We start from the raw sequence: 27,949 nt of genomic DNA, 5'->3' as shown, positions 1-27,949 counted from the left end.
GTGGTGCCTCCAAGCCACTATTTGTACGGGGTCGGCAGGGAAACACAGTTTCCCAAATTCCTTGCTCATCATTTCCCTGGGGAAAGCACAGCACTGCCTCGATTCAGAGGTGGCTGCCGTACAAACAGCGCCCCTGGAATGGTGTTTTTACCTCTCTGGGGCGATGTTTTTCGCCCATTCGGAATCCTCCAAAGTGACCGTTTGAAAGATTGTTTGACTGTTTGAAAGACTGTTTGAAAGAATAGAGGCGCTTCTGCCAAACTCCCACCAAAGAGTGAACTCTCCCTTTTGTGTTTTTTTTTTGGGGGGGGGGGAGGAGTTTTTCCTTTATAGCCAAAATGCTTTCAAGCATGCGCAAAGTGGTGCCTCCAAACTCCCACCCAAAGTAAACTGTTCCATTCTTTTAGTATGTGCAAAGTTCTTCCTCTAAACTCCCACCCAAGGTGAAGTGGGAAAATGTCCAGAAGTCACTTTGTATGTGCTCAGAGATACTGTGGCTTTCTTTTAAAGGGAACACCCCCACTTGTGGAAAAAGTGCCTGTTGCAGGGACAGAAGGGAAGGCAATTTTAAGTCACTTTGAACTTCCTTAAAAGGTAGAGAAAAGTGGGGTATAAAAGCCAACTCTTCTTCTTTTAGTGACATAGCATGGTAATTAGTGTCACAATGGATTGGATCTCTGCTTAGCCACGAAGCTGCCTAGTAGGGAAGCTTGGGGCAGTTATTCTCCATCACCCTAAGAGGAATCTCAAATGAGAGGTGGTGTTCTATCCAACCCACAGTTCCTTGGAAGAAGGGTTGGATAAAATACAATAAATAAATACATTGAAATGAATAGAGTAGTTTTTCTCTCCACACTGTTGGTCTATGGTTATTGATCCAGTCTTTAAAGCAATTGCCACGTGGCTATATTTAGTATACAGAACTTTTTTTGCAATTTTGGCTACTGTTGTTGGTATGATTGTTTCCCCATCTTAAGTTTGACTGGTTGGTGCTTTAAACAAATTAAACTAAAATTCTATCATGGTAGTCACCAGAAAGGCCATATTTTCGTCTCTCCCCCCCGCCCCCCACACACACAATATTCTACCTTTTTTGGAAACATGTTACAGAAAATTGGAAGGGACATCGAATCCCTGGTGAAGTCAAGGTGTTTTCTACACTTATCAATTTATTTTGTTTTCATCACTAGTAATCATTTGAGTCTTAAAAGCACTGCAACACAAGTGAAAGTTTGCTTTGAAAATGGCCTCTGTCTTTATCCTGCCAATGTATTATCCTTCATCTACTAAAATTGTCAACTCTGGGTTGGGAATTTCCTGGAGATTTGGGGGGGAGCCTTTGGAGGATGGAGTTTGGGAAGGGGAGGGACTACAGCAGGGTGTAACGCCATAAAATCCATCCTCCAGAGCAGCCATTTTCTTCAGGAGAACTGAACTCTGTAGTGTGGAGATGAGTTGTAATTCCAGGACATCTCCAGGTACCACTACAGAAGTTTGTATGTATTAATTTCTATTTATTTATTTATTTATTTATTTATTTATTTATTTATTTATTTATTTATTTATTTATTTATTTATTTATTTATTAATTATTGCATTTTTATACCGCCCTCCCCCGGAGGGCTCAGGGTGGTGTACAACACTAACAAGCAGACAATAAAACAAAATAAAAGTTAAGTTAAGACTTAAAATGCAGCATTAATATGCTTTAAAATGCTTGTGCAAAGTGGTGCCTCCAAACTCCCACCCAAAGTAAACTGTTCCATGCTTTTAAGTATGTGCAAAGTTCTTCCTCTAAACTCCCACCCAAGGTGAAGTGAAAAAATGTCCAGAATTTCTATTAATATTTCTATTAATTTCTATTAATATTTCTATCTTTCTTTACTATGCTGCCCATTGCAAAATGTCTGTCCGTCTGTCCATCTGTTTGTCTGTCTGTCCGTCTGTCTGTCTGTCAAACTTGAAAAAGTTAGTGTTCCAAAGCAAAAAGCACTACAGACATTATTTGTAGAAATACTCTGGTTGTTTTTAAAGTTAAATTTGAATTTCTATTTTTTATTGTCCTCTAAATAAATTAATTGTCTGGCTAAAATAGACCTAAAGATTTTATAAGAATTATAATTAGGATAAAGCAACTCACCATTAAATGACCCTGACATTTATTTTTGGTTAAATAACTTTAAACTCATGGCCTGAAGTAAGAAAAATGTATTGAATATGGGGAAACATTCATAACAACAGCAGTAGCAAAAATTGCAAAATAAATTATGTATGCTACATTTATATGGAATCTGCTTGAAAAAAGAATGAGTCCATGCATTTTAAAATCTCCATACAGGAACGCTACAATCCATAGATTTAGGCATGGCTCTAGGCAAACTCTTTTCTAGTGGAATAAATGATGCTTGGAAGTCCTTAACTCCAGATTAACCTGGAAGATCTGAGACCCCCCAGAGTTGTCTGTTTGAAGGTAAGTGTCCCAGTCCAGCTCTTTTTTAATGTAATGATTGGGACTGCATGTTTTGAGTTCTAGTCAGATAATCATCAGTGAAAGCAATAATTTTGATGGGGGAGAGCAGGGAGGGCTACGTGTTTATTTATTTAAATCATTTGATATGCTGCTTTTTCAGAGGCCTGCTGGAAGTGGCAGACAACACAGAATATAACATTATAAAAACTAAAAACATGGGCATTAACAACCTTTCAATAGACCTTGTCTCCTGTTTCCCCTCCTTAAAGTGCTGATTTGTGAAATTCTCTTTAGTATTGGGGCTACATGAGCATATCACTGGGAACTCAATTTGAACTACAAATTGCTCAAAGAATTATCCATTGTCCTATGTTAGCTAGGAACAAGGGGGAAAGTCATAGTCTAGCACACCATTTCACATACTTCACTGGCATTTACCAGTGAAATCAATAAGCCTTAAGAAAGACTTCACTGCAGTAACTGTTAATTTGATTTAAAGAATCCTCCCTACGTTTTATTTAGCGGTTTCTTCTATGCGCTTTTAGAAGGTTGCTGCAAACACTTTCTTGATTGCAATAGCACAAGTTCTTGAAGACATCCTTAGGAGCATCTCTCTAGCATTATTCCCAGTTTTTTGCCCATCATTCGTACCTTGGCTTTCACGTTTCCTCCTATTTCGTTTAATGGAGGGGCCATCACAGGAAATACTTTGAATAGTAAAAATGTCCTAAGCAATCCAACCCTCCTTCTCCAGAATAAAATGGACCTACTGCATGTCTGCCTATATGAGGGAAAGAACCTTTTGTGAGCTAGTCTGCTTTTGTTTAAACAAAAGAAAGAGAATGAAATATGCTATAGAATACTCAAGCAGATGCTTGCCATTATATTAACACATGTATTATGGCGTATCATGTAATGGTACACTGTGGGGAATAGTAATGAATAGTTTGGAGCACAATAATGTGCATTGTTGATGTTTGTTAAAATAAAGATATTCAATTTATAATAAAAGGGATTAAAAGCTTAATTCATGACTATGTTAATATTTGTCTGCAAGTACACAGATAAATGGTAACGTACCTTATCACATTAAACACCTGCACGTACAAGTTGCTCAGCTGAGATCTCCATGGGATTGTATGTTTCACAGAGCTTAAACTTTCATTTCCCAAAATAATGATATCATTCATTTACAGATATAGATAGTCTCTCCTTACTCTAATGCTATCCTGAAATGAGTATTGTCACTTCAACCATGTGCATGCACGTGCGCGCGCGCACACACACACACAAATGGGTTTAATTACCACCATGATTTCCCACTGCATTCATCTGATATTTGCGTATATAATTCATAGACTTCTGCAACAAATCAGATGGCATGACAGACTAGAATTAAGACTTTTTGAATTATGCTTCTGCTGTTGGTAAGGGAAAATGGATCTTCCCACCATGGATGAGATGCCATGCATGGGTGTCATGCAACACAGATCTCATCTTAATACCAATCTCCTAGTGTCTCCTATGTTCTCCGCCAACCATTGCCTATGCTTAACAGGAAATAATGCAATTTGTGAAGTAAATGCATAATTAGGGAACATGATTGATGTCTGAACTATTTCATTGTTTCTCTCTGCTGTGCAAGCATTTATGGGGATGTTAGATGGCTGTGCAGACTCTATTTGGAATGTTCCAGAGGACACAATGCCAATTGAAACACCCAGTATGTTCCTTTCACAGCTAAATCAGATGGCAGCCGAGTCATTGTCACAAATTTTCATGGGGAGACCTTAAAAGCATCTTTGTGCACTGGGAATGTGTATTAAAAAAAAGAAAAAAGAAAGAGAGAGAAAAGGAATTGGGAACAAGGTGAGCTAAATATATACATTGGGCACAATTTATTATTAAAAAACTTTCCAGGGTGGGGTACAGTAGCAGTGAATTGTAGTTACATTTCTAGGAAAAGGAATGAGATTTAAATTTGTCATTTCAAGAAAAATTGTGTCTATAGTAAATGAGGGAGAATAATTTTTTATTTTCCACTTACATTATTTGCTTCAGCATCTCTGTGTTTATGCAGGATTACTTGATTATTTTTAGCTGGAATGTTTGGAATTCCATTGATGTCTTCTTCTCCCCCCCCACCCCCGCCCTGAAGGTAGTACTTATCGCCATCGTTCAACATGAAAATGTCTTATATTTAATAATTTTTAAAAAGTTCTTCAAAGATTCAGTTTGTCTTAGAAAGCACATGCATACTCTTTTTTGTTCATACCAAAAATATTCTTTTTGACTTTAAATGATGAATTCAGTGCTCTTTTGGGTGCTGTGTGGTTTCCGGGCTGTATGGTTTAGTTTTTAGTATTTTCTCCTGACGATGCGGCTAGAGCGTGGCTGGCATCTTCAGAGGATCTGAATACAATCCTACTATCCCACTATCAGATCCTCTGAAGATGCCAGCCACAGATGCAGGCAAAACGTCAGGCGAGAATGCTGCTAGAACACAGCCATACAGCCCGGAAACCACACAGCATCCCAGTGATTCCGGCCGTGAAAGCCTTCGACAATACAAATAGATATTGTTGTGCTGCATTATTTAAAACATTATTTAGAATAAATAATATTTATCTGCTTGCACTTTAATGATGGCCAGTAGAATTCTAAGCAGTGTTACACCCTTCAAACCTATTGAATTCCATGGGTTTTGGTGAATGTAATTATTTAGAGTTGCACTGTAAATGGCTGAAATGTCAGTGACTTCACTTAGATCCTTCCAGCAGAAATAGGTGTTGCAGCTTTTGCAAACAAATATGTAAATACGGTTGTTATAGTGGCATTATGAAGCACTTTCACATTACAGTGAAGCTGTAATTATGTGTGTCTAATTAAATAAGCAGACACAAATAGGCAGCACAGTGTTATATTCCATACTGATAGGCAGCAATACCAGTGATCCAAACTGCTCTGTTGGGGCTTCATTTTTTAAATTTAAAATTTATGTTTAAACATGCACACGGGGAGGGGGAAATAGTTGTTTAATCCATGTTAAAATATGAAAAAGTGTGTGACTCCTAATAGCCTAAGTTAAAAATTTCCAAAGGGTCCCATAGGTAGAATAATTTTAGATCTCTCTCTGGAAAAAATATTAAAGATAACTACTGTGCGTTTTCCTTTTTTCAGGAAGATCGGTTTCTTTTTCATTTATACAGAATGACTTTTTTTTAAACACTAGGACTTTTGTTATGTTAATCAGGCAGGGAACATTTCCAATTCAATTTTACCTGAGCGCTGGTCAGCTATAGTTTCCTTTGTTTGATGTCCCATGGGCCCTCCCTTGTCTTTTAAACTGTAATTTAGTTGGAGCTGCTGTCAATTTACTCCGTCCATTACATTTAGAGTGATATTCCAGACATTGTATTCTAGTCAATCCTCAAGAAATTCCCTGACCCAAAATGAAATGTGCAGCTGAAAAAATCTTTAGGGATCCAGAAGTGCAAGCTGTACAAAGTTCTATATGCAGATATATAATATAATATTATATATATATAATTTCTGAGCTCTAGCTGTCACACCCCAGGCAGTATGTTTGGCCCTCAATACAAGATCTTTTTTTTTAAAAAATCTAACAATAGTTCTTGATGCTCAACAGAGGAGATTCAGAATGGTAATTAATTGGCAATTTCAATGAGGAGGACAGGCCCAGTCCGGCAAAGCAGCCAAGTTAAGCTTGGACTCTGTTCTGTCATGTCATTGTAGCAACCAGGTTCTAAAACTCTGCTACCTTAAAAAGACTCTCCTTTTTGCACTTTTTATCACAATTACCAGCTGTCATGGAGTTCCACAAACAGAGCGGTTTTCCTTGCCTTTGTCCAGACAAGCAAGTATGTGAATCTTCGTCACCCCAGGTTGGAAACTGTTGCTTTCACAGTCTCCTGCTATCGGACAAGGGAATAAAAATGCATCGACCAAAAAACAGGCAGGGAACATTTCCAATTCTGAAACTGGTGTGTTTGTCAAAGGAACTAGTGTTATGTAGTAGAGAGGAAATGCCACATAAAATTTGGTATACCATGGAACCTTTTTGTTAATATCAATGAAGGTCTTCTCCAGCTTTGGCATAATATAAACTGAATGTCTAGGAAGATAATTCTTCTCTCTCTTGCAGTAGACAAGATAGGGAAGAATTTGGGAGAAGGATAAGGGGAGAATGAACTTAGCATGTTAGTAACCATTATACCTGCATGCTCATATACATATTTTACTCATGTCTTCATAACCTCTCAAATCACATTTACTTTAAATAACCAGAAAAAGAGTGTCCAGTCCATCATGTCATGGCAACGGACCATGTTATTTTCTGCACACTCAGCTTCTGATTTTATTGACAGTTGATCTACAAATATTGGAATCAGTTTGAACATAGTTGTTCCACATATCTGCCCTTCCTGTGCGTTTTCACAGTTGTGGAGTCAGTTTATATTCTTCTGCATGTGCCTTAAATAATAAGGATCTTCAAATATTTTCTTTTATTTTTAAAGGCCCTGAAATACCAATATATAGTAGCATAATTATAGTTTAAGTAGGTTCTTTAAATTCTCAGCTTTCATTTTTTTCCCCCACAAAGGAAGTTTTTAGCCTTTCCCCTCATGTGGATATGCCGTTTTCCTTATATCTCCATGAGGGAAGAAGCTAGAGACTTACCAGTACTTAAAAAAAAAGAAAGGTGGGAATTCAGATAAACAGCTCAGTCTATCGTTACAACACTACATTGATATATTGATATTTTAGAGCCTTTGTTTTCAGGGTAGAAGAGGAAGAGATGTGGTTTCACATTGATGACTGTCCAATCATTGAAAAGTGGTCTAGAGATAAGTGGGAGTGGATGGGATGAAGAAAACCGACAGAAATGTTGCACATAAGGAAAAAGCTAACAAAATTGGCTTCCAGAAAAAGATTGGGGTAACAGTGGTTTTGAACGAACTAGAAAAGATCCAGGGAATAACCTCCCTTCCCCCAAAAAAGCTCTGAAGTGAAAACTAAAGGCACAAAAATCTGAAGAAATTGGGGGTAAATTAAAGAAATATGGGGCTGGAACTAGTTGGGAAAAAACTCATGTAGAAAAGCCCCATGATAATTTTTGTTATCACAGGGATGCAGTCACTGTGATACAACTGAAGATGATAGTTGTATGGGGAAATAGTGTGGGGAGGAGGATTCAGGGGAAACAGAGATGCTTGGGAGACCACACTGCATGGAATCCTTACAGAACTCCCTCACCCAGTGGTGTAGTGCCAAGGGGGCGATGTGTGTGTGTGCATGATGCACCAGGAGCGTGCAGGTGTGGGGCATGGCAGGGGCATTTGGGGGCAGGGCAGGCAGGGGTGCAGGGTGCAGTTCCCCCTCACTCCAGCCCTGCCCTCACCCTCCCAAATTCTGCCTTTACCAATCTCCACCTTCAGATCTCCAAAAAGTTCCCAAGCAAGGACTGGCAACCCTAGTTGAAGTAGCATTGTTCATTTTGCCACCCCAAGTCTGTCACTCACAGCTAGTGCTGGCAACCAGCATAAAGCTTAGAAGCAGGGACATGCAAATAGTTGTTATGGTGCTACCACAACGTCACTTCAAGTGCAACCCCGGAAGTGATATCATCACATCAGTGTGATGCTCTAGGACAGGGGTCCCCAAACTACGGCCCGGGGGCCAAATGTGGCCCCCTGAAGGCATTTATCCGGCCCGCCAGGCATGGCAGTGATGGCTCCATTCATGTGTAGTACGGGCTCGAGGGAGAGGAGGAACCTGCCCCAATGGCCATTGATGTGGGGTGCGGGTCTGGCGGCGCGGGAGGGTTTCCCACTGGGTTGTTGTACTTGCAGTCACTTGTCTGCCTTCAGGCCCCCCACAACCCGAGAATGGGGCTACCCACCTCTGCCCCTGCCAACAAGCCCAGCTGAAAGCAAACAGGGTGATCCCCACCCCCCACCTTGCGGGACCGGCTGGTAGGTGGCGAACGGGTCTCCGTGGCTTTGACTGTTGGGTCTGCTGGAGGGAAAACAGAGCCCTGGAGATACCCGCGGCCCTCGGGGTCTGCCAGATCGGCTCCCTTGGGCTCCTGGGCTCCTTTCTCCCCAACCAGCCTTTGCAACAAGGCAATGCCCACAGGTCTGCTCTTTTTCTGTGACTGGAGTTGCTGCTTTCTAAACATTGCTGAACACAGGCAGGAGACATATGTGTGGATACTACCTCTATGTAAGAGTAGCCAACCTCTAGGGGAGGCCCGGAGATATCCCAGAATTACAGCTGACCTCCAGGTGACAGAGATCAATTCCTAGAGAAAATGACTACTTTGGACGGTGGGCTCCCCACCCCAAACCCTGCCTTTCTCAGATTGCACCCCCAAATCTCCATGAATTTTCTGACCCAGAGTTGGAAACCTTACATGTGGCAACGCCTGCTCTGCCCTTCCCTCTCGGCTACTCCATGTGTTGCTCTCAGGCTTTCTGTTCCGCCCCACTCCCATTGGCATCAGCCAGGCTGGCGAATCGCTCACTGGCTGCTAGGGAGGAAAGAACCCAGGAAGATACCTGATTCTGGGTTAGATGGAATGCTTCATTGGGAAAGTTCTGCTTTTTTTTTTTTATAGGGGAAGGTATTCCACAGCCTCCCCAACAATATTTGGAGCCCACCCTGTACTTGACATACTTTGGTCACTGTTCTAAAAACAGACCATGACAGAAAGGCTGAAAGGTGAAATCAAACATTTTACAATCATTTGTGCATAGGAATTTGTTCATAGTTTTTTTTAGTCCGGCCCTCCAACAGTCTGAGGGACAGTGAACTGGCCCCCTGTTTAAAAAGTTTGGGGACCCCTGCTCTAGGACTAGGGTTGCCAGCTTTGCGTTGGGAAATACCTGGAGATTTGTGGGGTGGATCATGGAGAAGGCAGGGTTTGGGGAAGCCCCTTGGTAATTAGGGGCTCTTTTTACTGGTTCTGTAGCTCCCAGATGGGTTTGTTGCTGTTGTTTCCTATGGACTATTAGCTCTGTTTACTGAGATAGTAGGATAGTGTTGATGCCTTTTATTATATTTATGGTTTTACTGTATTCCGTTATCATTATCATGTTTGTGAGTCATCTTAAGAACTTTTAAGAAGCAAATTGTAAATAATAAATACCTCCTTGGGGCTGAGTTTATACAATGTCAATCTTCCATCGTATCATACCGTAGATAACAATCAACCAATTAAACAGGCTTCTATTTGTTAGCTATTGAGTTTATGGGGGGATGGTCCATGCATGTATGAAACAAGAATCCATTGGTGGAGAAGTGGTGGAGAAACACTGATTTTGAGTAAGAGAGACTGTGAGGTGTTAGTTTGCCCAACTGTAAAGTTTGTTTGCCTTTTTGGTGAGTAATGTTTTGTACTAAATATTAAAGTCTATATTAAAGTCTAGTTCATAAATTAACTTTAAAATGTGAGGCACCACTGATACAGAAGCCTCTGCCACAGCTCCTCAGCATGAAGATAAAAGGTCTACTTGTACCACAATTAAAATATTATTTGCACATGGATTCAATGTATCAGCCTTTATTTATTTATTTATTTATTTATTTACTTGTTTGTTTGTTTGTTTATTTACTTCATACGTAGACTACCCTCCTTGCAGACTCTAAAGATAGGTTAGGAACATTTTAAAAAATCAGCAATACTATAGAAGGCATCAATGCAATATAAAATAATAGTGCATACAATAAAATCTAGACAATTTCCATGGGCATTGAAATTTATGAAAAGTTTATATAAGCTTATAAAAGTTAATGCTTATAAAAATGCCACCCTAAACCGTTCTTTTTTTGCATTCAACAGAATAATATTTGTACATTCTATGAAATAGCAATAGCTTGGGAGCCTTCCTAAACTTCCTCAGGCCCCCAATCTGCCACAAAAGGCAATCTCTAGTTAAGGTCAGCTGTTCTTTTTGCCTGTTTGCAAGGTGACACCTTAAAATGTTCTTGCTCATAGCAGCATACATTTGAACTCTGGAACCAAAGGGTGTCTTATGTGGCTGAAAGGCACTTTCATGCTCATGGAAATGGATTCCCACCCCCACTCCCCATTTTCGTTTATTCACCCCAGGGAGATGTAGTCCCCTACAGTATATATCACATAGTTCTAGGGTTGCCAGCTCTGGAGATTTGGGAGGGGAGATTTGGGAGGGGAGATACCTCTGTAGGTATAATTCCAAACAGTCTACACTCCAAAGCAGCCACTGCCGCAAGGGAAATTGACCTCTGCAGTCTGGAGATCAGCTGTAACTCTGAAAGATCTCTAGACCTTTCTTGAAGGTTCGCAATCTGACATGGTTCCTGGGGGTTTTCGACCATCTGGAGCAGTTGAGGGAAGTTGTGGCAGTCTGCAGCAGGATGGAGGGAGGGAGGCAGGAAAGCTAATTTGTGCAAGGCATTTCACTTGGGCTACTTCGTACCAACTTCTAGTAACCTCCTGTTAGTTTTCACAGTCCTTACATCTTGATCAAGGTCTGTCTGTTATTTATTTACTTCAGATGGCCAGATGTGTACAGTTTAGAGACTATATAAATCACCTTACTTTTGCCTCACAATTTTAATCAACGCTTCCCTTTGTCACAGCGCAAAGCTAATTGTGTTGTGTGTTGGAGGTCAAATTTGCTATAATAAAACATCCATCTTGGAGCTTTTTAGAGGAACCTGTTTAAAAAGGTTAAAGTGGGTAATTATCACCAACTACTTGGCAATAAGGAGTTGCTTTTCAATGAACCATTTATTCATGATCTGCTGCTTCACACTGCGGGATTCTTCTTGACTAGGTTAGAAAATGTAATTAATAAATGATAGGATTATTTATGGTTCACGGTGTTAGATTGGGAAATACAATGATATACAGAATGAGCTAAAATTACTCTTGCAAGCAGCATCTCCATTTTTAATCCGTGAGTTGGATTGTTATATTGCTTGATATGGTGCAGTGAACTCTTGAGGGCATTCAAAAGGGATCATTTTTGTTTCTTGCTTCTGATCTTCTGTGTATCAATATAAATGGACATGCTCCTTGGAGAACAGAGTTAATGACCTGGTTAATCTTTGGCCAGATTCAGCTGGGGCAGCATTTCTGCATTTATTTATTTATGTTTGACTATTTTAATGATTATGAAAAATCACAGGTTCCAGTGGAAACAAAGAGATTATTATGTTAGATAGCCACAAAGTAACCCACTGAAGCAGATAGTGTTGAGGAGGGTTCGGAGATGCGTAGTCAACCAAGCCCTTTTCCTTTAATGCCAAAATTCAACAACACAATGGATATCATTTGAGAGTTGTTTGCAATTTATTAAAGCAGTGAATAACTGAGACAGAAAACAGAGATTATTAAAGTAGAAGACTTCTTAAAACGTTAAAAAAAATCCCTGTTGATGTTTTGTGCATTTCTTTGTAATACGAGAACAATAGGAAATAGATTACATGAAATAACCTTTCCTTTTACTGGTATGCACCATTCATAGGTCATGCGTGTATTATAAAAAAATAAGGGATGAATGAATCAATATTGCTACAAAATGCCATTGATGGGGAAAAAAGACAATGGATTAAAGTGAAGGAGGCTCTTTTCCAGGCATTACAGTATTATTTGATAAAAACTTCCGAATATATTTTTTCACTCGAGCAAAAATTGATGCAAGGAAGACGATGGAACCATGAGAAAGAACCTATTTAATGCCATGTGAAATATGAGCAGTTCTATCAGCAAACCTTTGGAACATTTTTTGGATCCAACCCATTGAGATCAGTTTCAAAATGGTTTCATTTGCCTGTGTGGTCCCTTTAAGACATTTCTCAAGCCTCACTGCCTTCCCTTCACTTCCTCATCAGGGCCATTTTCTCAACTTGCCTCTTGCCTGTTTTTTCTGCAGATTTTTCCTGTTTTTCCTGCAGGTTTCTTTATTTTTTTTTGGGGGGGGGGCTGATCATTGAAGAATGGAGTGCTGATGGTACAGAGTATTGCAACACTCTGTCCTGAAGCATAGAATTTATTTATTTATTGTTTAGATTTGTAGACCGCCCCATCCCCAAGGGCTCTGGGCGGTGCACAACAACATCAACATATATCCAGATTATAACAAAATAAACAATTATTACATGTACTTAAATCCATTAAAACCATTAAAACAGCGGTCAATACAATAATAACAGGCGTCCCATAACCCAATTTATTAAAAAGCCTCCCCAAAAGGAGGGAACGGCCGGACTCCTCCTTAGGAGGGTAATGTAGATGTAAACAAAAAGAATGGTAAAAGTAAGTGAGTAAAGGGGGGGTGCCCTACTTAGCGACTGGACACTCCAAAGGCCCGGCAGAACAACTCAGTCTTGCAGGCCCTGAGGAATTCACTAAGGTCCTGCAGGGCCCAGACAGCTGGAGGAAGAGTGTTCCACCAGGCCGGGGCCAGGGCCGTAAAGGCCCTGACTCGTGTGGAGGCCAGCCGCATCATTGAGGGGCCAGGAACCACCAGCAAATTGGCCTCTGCTGAACGCAGAGGCCAAGTAGGGGCATATGGGGTAATGCGGTCTCTAAGGTACGAGGGTCCCAGGCCGCGTAAGGCCTTAAAGGTCAAAACCCACACCTTGAAGATGATTCGGAATTCCACTGGGAGCCAATGCAGCTGGCGCAACACAGGCTGAATATGATCACGAAAGGCGCCCCCTGTGAGCAAGCGTGCCGCTGCATGTTGGACCAGTTTCAGTTTCCGAATCAAACGCAAGGGAAGGCCCGCGTAGAGCGAGTTACAATAGTCTAGCCTGGAGGTGACCGTTGCATGGATCACAGTGGCTAGGTCTGCCTGAGAGAGGAAGGGGGCCAGCCGCCGGGCCTGACGAAGATGGAAAAACACAGTCCGGGTTACAAGGGCCACCTGGGTCTCCATTGAGAGAGACGAATCCAGGTGGACCCCCAGACTGCGGATGGAGGAGACCAAAATGGCCCCCTCCCATTCCGGCGGCTGGAAACATTGAGAAGCAACATTCTCAAACAAAAAAAAAAAGGGGGGGGAGCGCGAGAAATCACAAAATGGCAGCCAGGAATCATTTGGATGATGTGAGTGCAGACAAAAGAGGGAAATTCAGAATGTTTTGCAAATATTTTCTAAACGTTTTGGTTTGTCCTGAAAGGGCCAGTGTCCACATTCTAAAGTACCCATTTTATCCAGGGGAACTGATCTCTGTTGTCAAGAGAGCACTTATAAGTATGGGAGATAACCTGATGTCCCAACACAAAGATATAGCCTGCTAATATATCCACTATACACCATTGAATATTGGTTGATAAGATAACCTGATGCAACCTGGAAGTTAGCCGCCATGTCAGGGATAGCATTAAATTTCATCCCATTTATTATTTATTAAAATATTTCCCATCCATTTTTGTATAAATAATCCCAAAGTGAGTTAAACCAAAATTACACACATCATTAACCCTCCAACTAATTTACATCAAAACAATATTGTTGTTTTTGTTAGTGACTGGGGATGACTAAAGGCTTTTTAAGTAGAGAAGCAAGTTGAAGGAAGATGGCTGCCATTTTGGAACAACTAGCCTGAATGTTTTCTTTTCTCTTTTCTGCTACATGCGGGTGTTTATATCCTGAGGGGTCTTGGGTATGTCCAGGGGTGTGAGCCCTTGGGCATGAACCAAAGGTTATGAGCCTAAGGTGTCTTGGCCCATGGTTCTTTGTCCTTGGATCACAAGATATGGGCAATGGATTAATCTGGTGGACCCAGGATGCCTTGTTTATTTGTTGAAGGTTTTTTTAAGCTTGCTTTTATACTGCATTGTATGTCAATTTATTTAAAGTGTATTTTTCAAAGATGTTCTGAGTTCTGAGATGTTCTGAGCAAGATAAAATATACTAAACAAGTAAATAATCATTAGACATAAGTGGAAAAGGAAAGAATGGGAAGTGAGGCACCTACCTCAGTTTCTAGCGACAGCACTAGCCTTGAAAGTATCTTAATTCAATGCACTGAAATATTTAAAATATGACCTAGTGTTCTCAGAATTCCATCAAGTGCTCATAGTCCAGAGGAAAGTTATCTGTGTTTTAAGGTAATTTTAAAAGTTGATTAAAGTTTTTCATTCTGTTAGAGATTAGCCAAGAGTCTGGTCAAACTCAACAAGCATGATGATTTTACAACTTCATAAATGAAGATATCAATGCTATTTATTCACATGAGTATTTCCAGCAAAGAACCGTCTTTCCATGGTGCTTCCATACATCTTAGGAAGAGAGATTAATTTTCACGCTAAAAAATGGAAGAAAAGTTTAGAATATTCTACCATGATGCAACTGACCTGAATTATCTCTGAGATGTCAGTCCTGTAAATAAAGCTATGTTTGAATAATTCAGTAATGAAGCAACATATCCTGAACAATTCATAGTTATGTTCTCAGCCCTGTCCTCCTTTAACTGAATGCTGTCCAGATATTGCTTCAATTTACATCAATATTGTCTCTGACAACAATTTCTCATGAGATTCCTTTCTAGACCTCCATTTCTTATTCCATTCTAGTCTTCTAAAATGCTGCAGCAACCATTTTTTTCCTGCTTTGCTACTTGGCCATTTCATTCTCAAAGGGACCAAGTCTATTAAAAAAAAACACTTTTTGTATGTTTCACCTGGGACCAACAACATCTTGCTTTATATGCATGTGTTCCTTATTTCGGCTTTGCCACAGATATCTCCATGGCAAATCTAAAGTCAAATGGTGACATGCCAATGGAAGCAGTAGTAATCCCTGATTACTCCACTCACCCACCCTGTATCTTGCTACACTCACAGTATTATTTTATAGGAACTTAATGCCTGTGCATTTGGCCATATTCTTCTCCTGTAAAGATAAGTCAATTCAGCATATTTTATTTTGACATCACCAACAACAATAACAATTGTGTGAGAGAGCTTCTGAATTTAAAAATTGTACAGCATTTGGATTTTAATTAGCTTTATTAAGACATGTACACAATTATTATGCATTTTTGGCTTATAATATAATGCAACAATTCAGTTTACCTAACAGTATATTAATTCATCTAACAATGATATTCAACTATTTTACATCTCCATGTGTTGGGTAAAGAATTAGAATAACAAATAAGTTATTAAATGACAAATGCTAAGTAACAAATATCAAGTAATTAATTATGGAAATGAAAGAGCAAAATCATTATTTATGGTAACAAATGCAACATTCCAGCGACTTGCATGTAGGTACAAAGAAAATTATTATAATAACCAGTGTAAAGAAATAGAAGAGAACAACAACAAAAACAGGAAGAACATGAGAACTGTTCCATGATCCAACAAATCAAAGGGAAATTTAAAAGCAAGGTTAGGCACGCTAAAAGATCAACATAGAAATACATTTACCGAACAAAACAAAATAAAAGTGGGAACAGTACACTGAAGAACTGAACAGAAGTTACAAAAGAATGACAGATTCCATACAAGAAGAATCTTTTGAAGAACCTGTAGTTTTAGAAAATAACATGAAAGTTGCACTGAGAGCAGTTGAGAGAAACAAATCATCAGGAGCTGATGGGATCTTAGTAGTGCTATTCCAAGCCACAGAAACAGAGTTCATCAACAAATATAAAAAAACAAGACAATGGCCCACAGATTGAAATGGTTGGTTTACATTCCAGTTTCAAAAAAGGAGATGGCAAAGACTGCAGCAACTATTTGGCAATTGCATTAATTTCTAATGTGAATAAGGCAGTGGTCCCCCTAATCCAGTGGCTCTCAACCTGGGGGTCGGGACTCCTTTGGGGGTCGAATGACCCTTTCACAGGGGTCGCTTGAGACTCTCTGCATCAGTGTTCTCCATCTGTAAAATGAATAAATGTTAGGGTTGGGGGCCACCACAACATGAGGAGCTGTATTAAAGGGTTGTGGCATTAGGAAGGTTGAGAACCACTGCCCTAATCATTCCCCACCACTGCACAGAACTTCCCAAACACTGAGCAGACCTATACCACTTGGGAAACTCCCCCCTGCTGGGCAGCCCGTTATCTGCATGGCTACACACCCATGTGGCTGACTAAAGTGCTGCTCAAAATCTTCTAACGAAGGCTGTTGCAATGTATGGAACAAGAAATGCCTGATGTTTAAACTTGATTCAGAAAAGAAGGTAATAGACATCATATTGCAAATTTATGCTGGAGTTTATGAAAGAATTTCAGAAGAAAATCAACTTGTGTTTCACAGGTTTTGACTGTGTGGATCATCAAAGGCTATGGCTGATTTGCAATGAAATGGGTGTGCCATAGCATCCTATGAAATGCAGTATTGCAGGAGAATGTAAAGATACCAGCAGGAGGAACTTTCCCAGGTGGTTTAGTTCTGTTCAGTATTTGGGAAGTTCTGTGCAGTGGTGGGGAATGATTAGAGGGACTATTAGATGGGGAATGATTAGAGGGACTATTGCTTTACTCACATTAGAAATTAATGCAATTGCCAAATAGTTGCTGCAGTGTGTAACAAACTTCTTTCTGTGATACACCTCTGAAGGCGAAACGTTAGGAACAAGATCACCAGACCATGGCCACACAGCCCAGGAAACCCACAACAACCAGTTGAATCCAGCCGTGAAAGCCTTCGACGATACATTGAGGCTATCATACTTTGATCATATTATTAGAAAACAAAACTCACTGCTAGGAAAAGTTGGAGAAAGTAGGAGAAGAGGTAGCCACTAGAAGCCCTCCAGGGAAGCAGCCCATCATCAAATTTTCCTGTGAGTTAAATGGACAGGCCATCTCTGGGGGATGGAGCTCCATGATTGGAAACTGTTGACTGTGCTTAGAATGACTATGGATGTACATATAAAAGAGGTGCTTGGATTTTAAAAAACAACAACAATATATCCTATGTGATACATAAGATTTTTTAAGCAGTTCTTTTCTTTGGATTCTATTACACTGGTGATCTAATTACAGTGGGTTCATCCTATTTCTGAGGTGACAGGTACAATTATAAGGATCATAGTTAACAATATCTAGCTTTTGCTAGCCATTTTCCAACTGCTTTTAAAAATATTTTTCATGTCTACCCCCAACCATAGTTGAAGCAATCTACACACACACACACACACACACACACACACACACACACACACACACATAAGCAAAATGCTACTGATGCGGGGAAAAAAAAGACAAATGGATTAGCGGAAGGAGGCTCTTTCCAGGCATTACAGTATTATTTGATAAAATCCTCTCCGCCAATATATTTTCACCGAGCAAAAATTCGATGCTGGTTAATTTTACGGAACCATGAGAAAGAACTCATTTAATGCCATGAGCCATGAGCAGTTCTAATCAGCAACCTTTGAACATTTTGATCCAACCCATTGAGATCAGTTTCAAAATCGGTTTCCATTTGCTCCGTGTGGTCCCTTTTAAGACATTCTTCAAGCCTCATACCGGCCCTCTCCCTTCACTTCCTTGTCGGTGGGCCATTTTCCTCAACTTGTCTCTTACCTGCTCTTTTTTTCTGGTAGATTTTTCCTGTTTTTTCCCAAGCGGCGGCTCTTCTACCAAAATGCATCATTGAAGAATGGAGTAGTTACAGAGCATTGCAACACGTCCTTAAATTTATTTATTTATTGTTTAGATTCTTGTAGAATCACTTCCATCCCTAAGTATAATGCATCAACATCAACATATATCCAGATTATAACAGACAAACAATTATTACATGTACTTAAATCCACTAAAACCATTACAAAACAGCGGTCAATACAACAATAACATGCCCCATAACTCCAATTTATTAAAAGCCCTAAAAGGAGGAACGGGCCGGACTTCTCCTTAGGATGGGCAATGTAGATGTGTAAACAAAAAGAATGGTAGTGCGGCGAGTGGTTTCTACCCAGCCACTGGATTACTCCAAGGGCCTGGCGGAACAACTCAGTCTTGCAGGCCCCGGCGAATTAAGGTCCTGCAGGGCCCAGACAGCTGGAGGAAGAGAGTGTTCCACTATAGTCAGCCAGGGTCAGAAGGTCTTGACTGTGGGAGCTAAATGCGACTACTGGGCTGAGGGGCTAGGAACTGACTAGTTAGTGTTCGACTTCTCTGCTGAACGCAAGTAGGGGCACATATGTACGCGTCTCTAAGGGGTACGAGGTCCTGGTGGTCGCCAGTCTTTAAAGGTCAAAACCTACACCTTTGAAGATATCTGACCTTAATTCGAGCCTACGCAGCTGGCTAAATACAGGCTGAATATGATCACAAAGGCTCTGTGAGCAAGTGTGCATGTTGACCAGTTTCAGTTCAATCAAACGCAAGGTCTTCCGCTGTGAGCGAAGCCATACTAGTCTAGCCTGGAGGTGACCGCTGTACGGATCACAGTGGCTGTGGTCCACCTGGAGAGAGAAGCGCCAGCCGCTGGCCTGATTAAGATGGAAAATGCAGTTCCTGCTAAGGGCCACCTGGGTCTCCATTGAGAGAGAGAGACGATCCAGGTGGACTCCTTAGACTGCGGATGGAGGAGACCAAAATGGCTCCCTTCCCATTCCGCGCTGGAACATTGAGAAGCAACATTCTCAAACAAAAGGTTGCGAAATCACAATGGCAGCTTACAGGAATCATTTGGATGATGTGAGTGCAGACAAAAGAGGGAAATTCAGAATGCCTTTGCAATATTTTCTAAACGCTTACCTTTGTCCTGAAAGGCCAGTCCACATTCTAAAGTACCCATTTCATCCAGGGAACTGATCTCTGTTGTCAAGAGAGCACTTAGCAAGTATGAGATAACCTTGGATGTCCCAACATAAAGATATAGCCTGCTAATATATCCACTATATTAACTACTGGAATACTGGAGCGATAAGATAACCTGATTTAACCTGAAGTAGCCACTATGTTGTGGATAGCATTAAATTCTCATCCCACGTATTATTTCATTAAAATATTTCCCATCCATTTTGTATAAATAATCCTAAAGTGAGCAAAGTCCAAAATTACATTACATCATTAACCCTCCAACCAATTTACATCAAAATAATATTGTTGTTTCGAGTAGTGACTGGGATATTTACTCCAAAGGCTTCTTTAAGTAGAGAAGTGTTGAAGGAAGATACGCTACTTTGGAAACAACTAGTCTGAATGTTTCTGCTGCTACGCGTTTATATCCTGAGGGGTCTTGGTATGTCCAGGGTGTGGAGCCCTTGGCATGAAACTAAAAGGTTATGAGCCTAAGGTGTCTTGGCCCATGGTTCTTTGTCCTGGATCATGGCGATATGGGCAATGGACTAATCTGGTGGACTTATGGGATGCCTTGCTTTATTTGTTAGTTAGTTTTTTTAAGTTTGCTTTTTTATACTCGCATTGTATGTCAATTTATTTAAAGTGTATTTTTTCTAAAGATGTTCTGAGTTCTGAGGATGTTCTGATAAGATAAAATTATACTCAAACAAGCAAATAATCATTAGGATATAAGTGGAAAGGAAGAATGGGAAGTGAGGCACTCAATTTTGCCTTTAGCGAGCAGCACTAGCCTTGAAAGTATCTTAATCTAATGCACTGGAAATATTTAAAATAAGGACGAAGTGTTCTCTGTAGGAATTCCACTGTCAAGTGCCTATAGTCCAGAGGAAAGCTATCTGTGTTTTAAGGTAATTTTTAAAGTTGATTAAAGTTTTCATTCTGTTAGAGATTAGCCAAGAGTCTGGTCGTCCCAACAAGCATGATGGGGATTTTACAACTCTTTACAAATGAAGATATCAATGCTATTTCTATTCAATGGAGTATTTGTGCAAAGAACTCAGTTTCCTTCCATGGTGTCTTTACATCTTAGGGAAGAGAGGATTAATTTTCACGCCTAAAATGGAAGAAAAGTTTAGGAATATTCTACCATGATGCAACTGACTTGAATTCATCTCCTGAGATGTCAGTCCTGTAATAAAGCTATGTTCTGAATAATTCAGTAATGAAGCAAATAGACATATCCTGAACAATCTGGCAGTTATGTTCTCAGCCCTTGTCCTCCTTTAACTGAATGCTGTCCAGATATTGCTTCAATTTAATTCTCACATTATCCTGACACCCCTCAGTGAGATTCCTTTCTCTAGACCTCCATTTCTTATTCCATTCTAGTCTTCTAAATATATAACCATTCTTTTTTCCTGTTTTATTACTTCATTTGGCCTCATCTCAAAAGGACCCAAGTCTATTAGAAAACACTCCCTTTTGCATGTTCTACCTGGGACCAATAACATCTTGCTTTATATGCATGTGTTCCTTATTTCCTGCCTTTGCTACAGATATCTCCATGGCAAATCTAAAGTCAAATGGTGACATGCCAATGGAATGCAGTAACTCCCTTGATTACTCCACTCTCACTCCACCCTGTATCTGCCACTCAAGGTATTATTTGAGTAGGAACTTTAATGCCTGCGCATTTGGCCATTCTTTCTCCCAAAAGATAAGTCAATTCAGCATATTTTATCTTTGACATCACTCAACAACAATAACAATTGTGTGAGAGAGCTCCTTGAATTTAAAAAAACTGTATAGCATTTGATTTCATCAGCTTCTATTAAGACATGTACACACCATTATGCATTTTATTTATAAATATAATGCAACAATTCAGTTTACCTAATAAAGTGTTAATTCATCTAACAATGATATTCAACTATTTTACATCTCCATGTAGTTGGGTAAAGAATTAGAATAACAACAAGCATTAAATGACAAATGCTAAGTAACAAATATCAAGTAATTAATTATGGAAATGAAATATAAAATCATTATTTATGGTAAATAAATGCAACATTCCAGCTTAATTTGCATGGCATGAAAAATTATTATAATAAATTCAGTGTAAAGAAATAGAAGAGAACAAATAACAAAACAGGAAGAACATGAGAACTGTCTCCATGATCCAACAAATCAAAGGGAAATTTAAAGCAAGGCTAGTACGCTTTTAAAAAAGATCAACATAGAAATATACTTTAATGTAATGTAAAATAAAAGTGGGGAAATAGTACACTGAAGAACTGAATAGAAAGAATGAGATAGATTCCATACAAGAAGAATCTTTTGAAGAACCTGTAGTTTTAGAAAATAACATGAAAGTTGCACTGAGAGCAGTTGAGAGAAACAAATCATCAGAGCTGATGGACTTTAGTAGTGCTATTCCCAAGCTACAGAAACAGAGCTCCACCAAATGCAACATAAAAAAAACAAGACAATGGCCCATAGATTGAAATGGCTATTTTACATTCCAGTTTCCAAAAAAAGGAGATGGCAAAGATCAGCAACTATTTGGCAATTCGTAATTAATTTCTAATGTGAATAAGGCGGTCCCCTTAATCCAGTGGCCTCCCAACCTGGGTCGGGACTCTTTGGGGTCGGGAAGTTCACCCTTCACAGGGTCGCTTTGAGACTCTCTGTATCAGTGTTCTCCATCTGTAAAATGAATAAATGTTAGGGCTAGCCATCACAAACATGAGGAGCTGCATTAAAGGGTTGTGGCATTAGGAAGGTTGAGAACCACCGCCCTAATCATTCCCTGCTACCACTGCACAGAACTTCCTAAACACTCGGAGCAGACTCCATACCACTTTAAACTCCTCTTCTGCTGCATCTGCTATCTGCATGGCTACACACCCATGGTTGACTTTCAAAGTGCTGTCGCAAAATCTTCTAACGGAAGGCTGCCGCAATGTATGTGGAAATAAGAAAATGCCTTGATGTTTAAACTCCATCTCAGAAAGAAGGTAATAGGACATCATATTGCAAATTTATGCTGGAGCTTATGAAAGAATCTCTAGAAGAAAAATCAACTTAGGTTTCTACAGGTTTTGATCTGTGTGGATCATCAAAGGCTAAGGGCTGATTTTAGAATGAAATGGGTGCTATAGACATCCTATGAAATGCAGCATTGCAGGAGAAATGTGTTGATACCAGCAGAGGAATCCTTCCTAGGTATTTTAAAGTTCCTTGTTCAGTATCGGGAAGTTCTGTGCAGGGTGTGGGAAATGATTAGAGGGATCTATTAGATGGGGAATGATTATAGAGTGGGACTTAGCTGCTCACCTACATTAGAAATTAAATGCACTCAACAGGTTGCACAAACTTCTTCTGTGATACACTCCTTGAAGGCTAAACGCTAGGAACAAGATCACTTGGTGACCATGCCACACACAGCCTAGGAAACCCACAACAACTTCAGTTTGAACTGAAAAGCCTTCCACTAAGACACAAATATAGCCAATGCTACTTTGATCATGGACATTAGAAAACAAAAAACCCTACTGCTAGGAAAAGTTGGAGAAAGTAGGAGAAGAGGTAGCCACCAGAAGCTCCCTCCAGGAAGTACTCATCATCAACTTCCTGTGAGTTAAATTTCCTACAGGCTTTCATCCTCTGGGGATGGAGCTCCATGATTGAAACTGGTTGACTTTAGAATGACTCATGGATGTATATAAAGAGGTAGCTTCTTGATCTTTTAAAACAACAACAATATATCCTATGTGATACATAAGATTTTTTTTACAGTTCTTTCTTTGGATTCTATTACACTGGGTGATCTAGACTACAGTGGGTCTATCCTATTTCTGAGGTGACAGGGTACAATTATAAGGATCATAAAGCTAATAACATCTAGCTTTCTTTACAGTTTTATTTTCCAACTGCTTTTAAAAATATTTTTCATGTCTACCCCCAACCATAGTTGAAGCAATCTACACACACACACACACACACACACACACACACACACACACACACACACACACACACACACACACACACACACACACACACACACACACACACACACACACACACACACACACACACACACACACACACACATATGAAACACCCTACTTTGGGGCTAATTAGAATTGGCAAATGACCAATTTATTTAAAAAAATGTTTTTACGTATTCAGTCCTGGATCATATCCTTTTACCATTCATCTATATTTCTGAGGCCCTCTTCAACAGTTAATTTATTATTTGAGCTCTGAATTTTTGTATTCATTGGGCTAGCATAAAAGCAGTATGGTATGTTCAGCCATCTTGGCATTGTTATTTAAGTTTTTTTTTCAATTAAAAGTCTGCCTTGGAGTATGTCAAGTGCTCCCGTATTTTTGCCATTCTTCTTATCTCTATGGCAACGAAAATATTTCAGCATTTACGTGGGCATCATAGTCTTTGCTAATGTACTATCTGAACTGTTTGTATGCTGAGAAGGGGAACAGCAGAAATTGGCTTCTGCTGCCTGGGATGCAAGAGTTGTCAAGACAACGAAGAGGCCTAAAGATGCCCTTACCAGTAGCATTAAATTGAAGCTTTAAATTAATTCTCCCTCATGTGTTTTTGTAGCTTATGTTGTTAATTGAAATAATAGGAATGACCTTCCCTGTATATTCAGAGCACCTGTCCTATTAAAATTGTATGTGCTATTTACTTAAGTACACTCATCTATCAGACAAATCTACCGTGAAATAGGGGAAAATGGAAGACACTTATATTGTACTGCCATGTATTGACTTATACTAATAGACAAAGCAGCTTTTCCTATGTCAGGCTTGAAATAACTGATGAACATTCTATTCTGTAACATGTGTTTTTGTTTCATCTTGCAAGATTTAAGGTTGAATAAATATTCTAAGAACATGACTTAAAAGCAGCAGTTTTCATTGTGTTTCTGCAGTAAATGTGAGAAAAGGCTAATTTCTAAAAAAAAGTTTGCTCCTTTATCTTCAGTTCTACATTTATTTTCACAACAAAAAAGGAGCACAGCCTCAGAAAGGTAAAAGAAAAAAAAACCCTACAATATCAGACAAAAATGACTTCTACTGCCAATAAGTTTCAGAGTTAACATCTTTAGGGCCATGTAGTGTTCAATGGGTTATTTTTCTTTGGAGGAAACTGTCCGAAGGTCCTTGCTTTTGAAAGATCACTGCCACTTTTATCCCAGTTTTCTAAGGTGCGTTTAATGCTAATCAAGAGAGGCACCATCTGGCACTTGTATGTCCTATTGATTTTAATAGGAAACATTTGAAAGGAAAACAGGGTTCGTACCCTCCCTTGAAATCCAAAGGAGTCATATTCCCTCACAGTTTAGTTGATTCCTGAGAGACGAAAAAGCTGAAAACAGTGGAATAAGCCACCACTTGATGAAACAGAAGGGGACATGGGAGGGTTCATATTCCCAGCAAGAAAAGCAAAGTTTGGGGCCATTCAGAGAAGTCTGGTCAATCTGAAACCAACCCTGAAAGGCAGAACTCTTACCCACAAAGCAGAAAGGGAGAAATCACTTGTTATTCCTAACAAGAATAGGGACATATAAAACCCCATTGTCCAAAATTAGAGAAAGCCAGAACACCAACCACTGCTAAATCAATCAAGCTTATTAAAAAGGCAGATCCTGTCACACACCAACCCAATACCATGTTCAAACTGAGGAGATCCAACCAGAGACCAGCCAAAGTCTTGTGGGTCTGGAAAGTTAAAGATCTAAATAAGGATTATATGGACACTAGAGCTATAAATGATGAGGAGTTGGTAGGCTTGGGGGCAAAAGTCACTTTAATTAAGCCCCATCTTGTACAGAAAGACCAGTATTTGCCAGGTCAAATCTATTGTATTACAGATTAGTGGGGCCTGAGTTTGAAGTTAAACTGGCAGAATTTCCCATCAAGTACAAAGACTTCTAGGAAAAATGGGAGTCTGGGTTGACATAGGAGTGCCTACTTTACTGGGAAATGATAAACTAGATCAGTGGTTCTCAACCTTCCTAATGCCGCAACCCTTTAATACAGTTCCTCATGTGGTGACCCCCAACCCTAACATTTATCCATTTTACAGATGGAGAACACTGATGCAGAGAGTCTTAGGCGACCCCTGTGAAAGGGTTGTTCGAGCCCCAAAGGGGTTCTGACCCCCAGGTTGAGCACCACTGAATTAGATTAAGACAGTCAATGTAATTAGCAGAATAGGTCTCAGACTGCAGAAGGGCGGACACTGCCAGCAAGGTCTGAGATACCACAAGCTGAGCCAAGTGAAGGTGATGCAGAGGAGCTGATATGAGGAATCCATGCAACAGAGTTTCTAGCAGAACAGAGGCAGGGTGATTCTTTGAAAGAACTGAGGCAGACAGCAAAGAACTCTCCAGATGAAGCAACTGTGGAGAATCCATGCATCTCTACAATTATAAAGCTGAGACAGTACCTAGTGTCTAGGTGGGAGAAGAAAGTGCACTGTGCTCTGGGAGAAAAGAAAACAGTAATTCCCAGAAAACACAGGCTGCAGATACTACAGCTTGCCCATGAGATGATGGCTGTTCATTTGGGCATCAACAAAACAAGAGACAAGAGTACAGGAAAGATTTTATTGGCCAAGTATGCGAAAGGGCATAAGAACTTACTATCTACACTGCTTGAAGTATGCTGCAGAAGCTAAACAGGGTCACGGCCACACAAATTCACAATTTTGGTTTCTTGTTACATTTATTCAAATCTCTTTGCAGAGCATCTTAAGAGATGCTTTGCGGAGCACCAAGTGCTTCCCAAAGCACAGTTTGAGGATCACTGCTCTAGGGAAAATGAGCTTGAGATTATTCTTGCCACAATAATGCATGTCTTGGTAAAATCTAGATTAGACTACTGTAATGCTCTTTACATGGGACTGCCCTTAAAGACTGTCTGGAAGCTACAAATGGGGCAGAATACTGTGTTCAAAATTTTTACTGGAGTGGGTCATAGTGATCATATCACTTCTGTTCCACCTCCAACGGTTCTCAATTTTCTTCTGCATCCAATTCAACGTACTAGTATTGATCACTAATGCCCTATGTGGTTTAGGGCAAGGATGGCATGAGGGCTGACTTCTCCCATTACTTGATCACTATAATCATCTTTGGAGGCCCTGTTTTGGATCCCCTTGCCTTCTAAGTCTGGGTAAGTGGCAACCTGAGAAAGACCCATCTTGGTTATTGCACAAAAAATACTGTATTCTCTTCCCAGGGAGATTTGTCTGTCATCTTCTATCATTGTCTTCTGCCAGCCCATAAAGACTACTTTGTTTTGTCTCTCATTCCCTCATCGGTTCTCATTGACCCTTCCTTCCATTCATATGTTTGTATTATGTGAAGTGTTTGGCTTCATGCCTACATGCTTGATTCTCCTTGTTACCTTCTTCCAGATGGTCTACTCTTGGGACTGCTTTTCTCATTCCCTTCTTGTTGATTAATCTTTAGAGAGTTAATAACTCTGTGATAGTGTATTGCCAGATTGGAACTGCCTTAGCCTGTGCTGCCATCAGGGCCAGCTTTAAAATGATAGTACAATTGATGCTATCCTAAGCAATACACAGAAAAAGGCAGTATCCTTAATGATTATCTTCAGCATCATGATTTAGCTCAAAATCTTTGCCTTGTATGGTATCAATGAACTATGAACAGGTAGAATTTGGGGGGCATGATCCTCCACAAAGCCAATATGCTTATATGGAATGAAATGTGTGTGGGCAGATGTATAAAGGAGTATAGGGTCTAACCTGTGGACTAAAATTGCCAAAGAAACATCGCTGTGTGCAGTGCTTCTATTTCCTCCTGAATAATTTGTAGCCAGGTCATTCACATTCTTAGAAATAATGTCTTTATAATCTGGAAGATTGGTTAGCAAGTTAAGGCACTGTGGGGTTGAGTTATGTTTGGAGTATTCCTTTGTTAAACCATGAAGGTTGCAACTACTTGGGTACATAAGCTAGGTTTGCTGAGCTGTATTCTCCTTTGTTTTGTGGAAGTGAGATAGTTATCGCTATCCTCACTGAGAAATTGCATTAATTGCGGGCTTAGTTGGGCTCAGTATGAAAAGATTTGTGTTATTTTTCCCATTTGAGAATTTCTTTGTTTTGTCTTTGACAGAAGTATCAACATTTCCTGGATCTCATACTTGAATTACTAGTACTGCATCATCCTTCTTAAAACTAGACAAAATAACGTATTATACACACAGTCTGATGGTATTTAAATCATCTACTGTGATCAACTTCCAGAATAAGAAGAGGTCTTGTCTGTAAGTGGCTTCACTTGTGTTTGTTGATCTGAAATTTGGAATGACTGACAAAAAGATATTAAGTATTTTCTGCACCAACTGTGCTACCATAATTAGCTATACCCTTCTAAGACCATTGACTTGGAGAGTTTAGAAAGTTGTCACTCTGTTTAGGACTGCATTGTGGAACAATGTATGCAACATGTCACAGATGCTTCTTGTCCTAGTTATGAGTGATTATACTCCAGAACCATGAAAATAACTCTCATTGAATCATATCATATCTCATCACCACCCAAAGACAAAACGTTATTATAGAAATGGAGAGGATAACTCGTCCCTTCTCTGATGACCACTTACCACCTTTAGATGCCGTTCTTC

This window comes from Sphaerodactylus townsendi, linkage group LG04 (genome assembly GCF_021028975.2).
Source record: "Sphaerodactylus townsendi isolate TG3544 linkage group LG04, MPM_Stown_v2.3, whole genome shotgun sequence".
NCBI classification, from domain to species: domain Eukaryota; kingdom Metazoa; phylum Chordata; class Lepidosauria; order Squamata; family Sphaerodactylidae; genus Sphaerodactylus; species Sphaerodactylus townsendi.
This window is presented reverse-complemented; position numbering follows the sequence as displayed.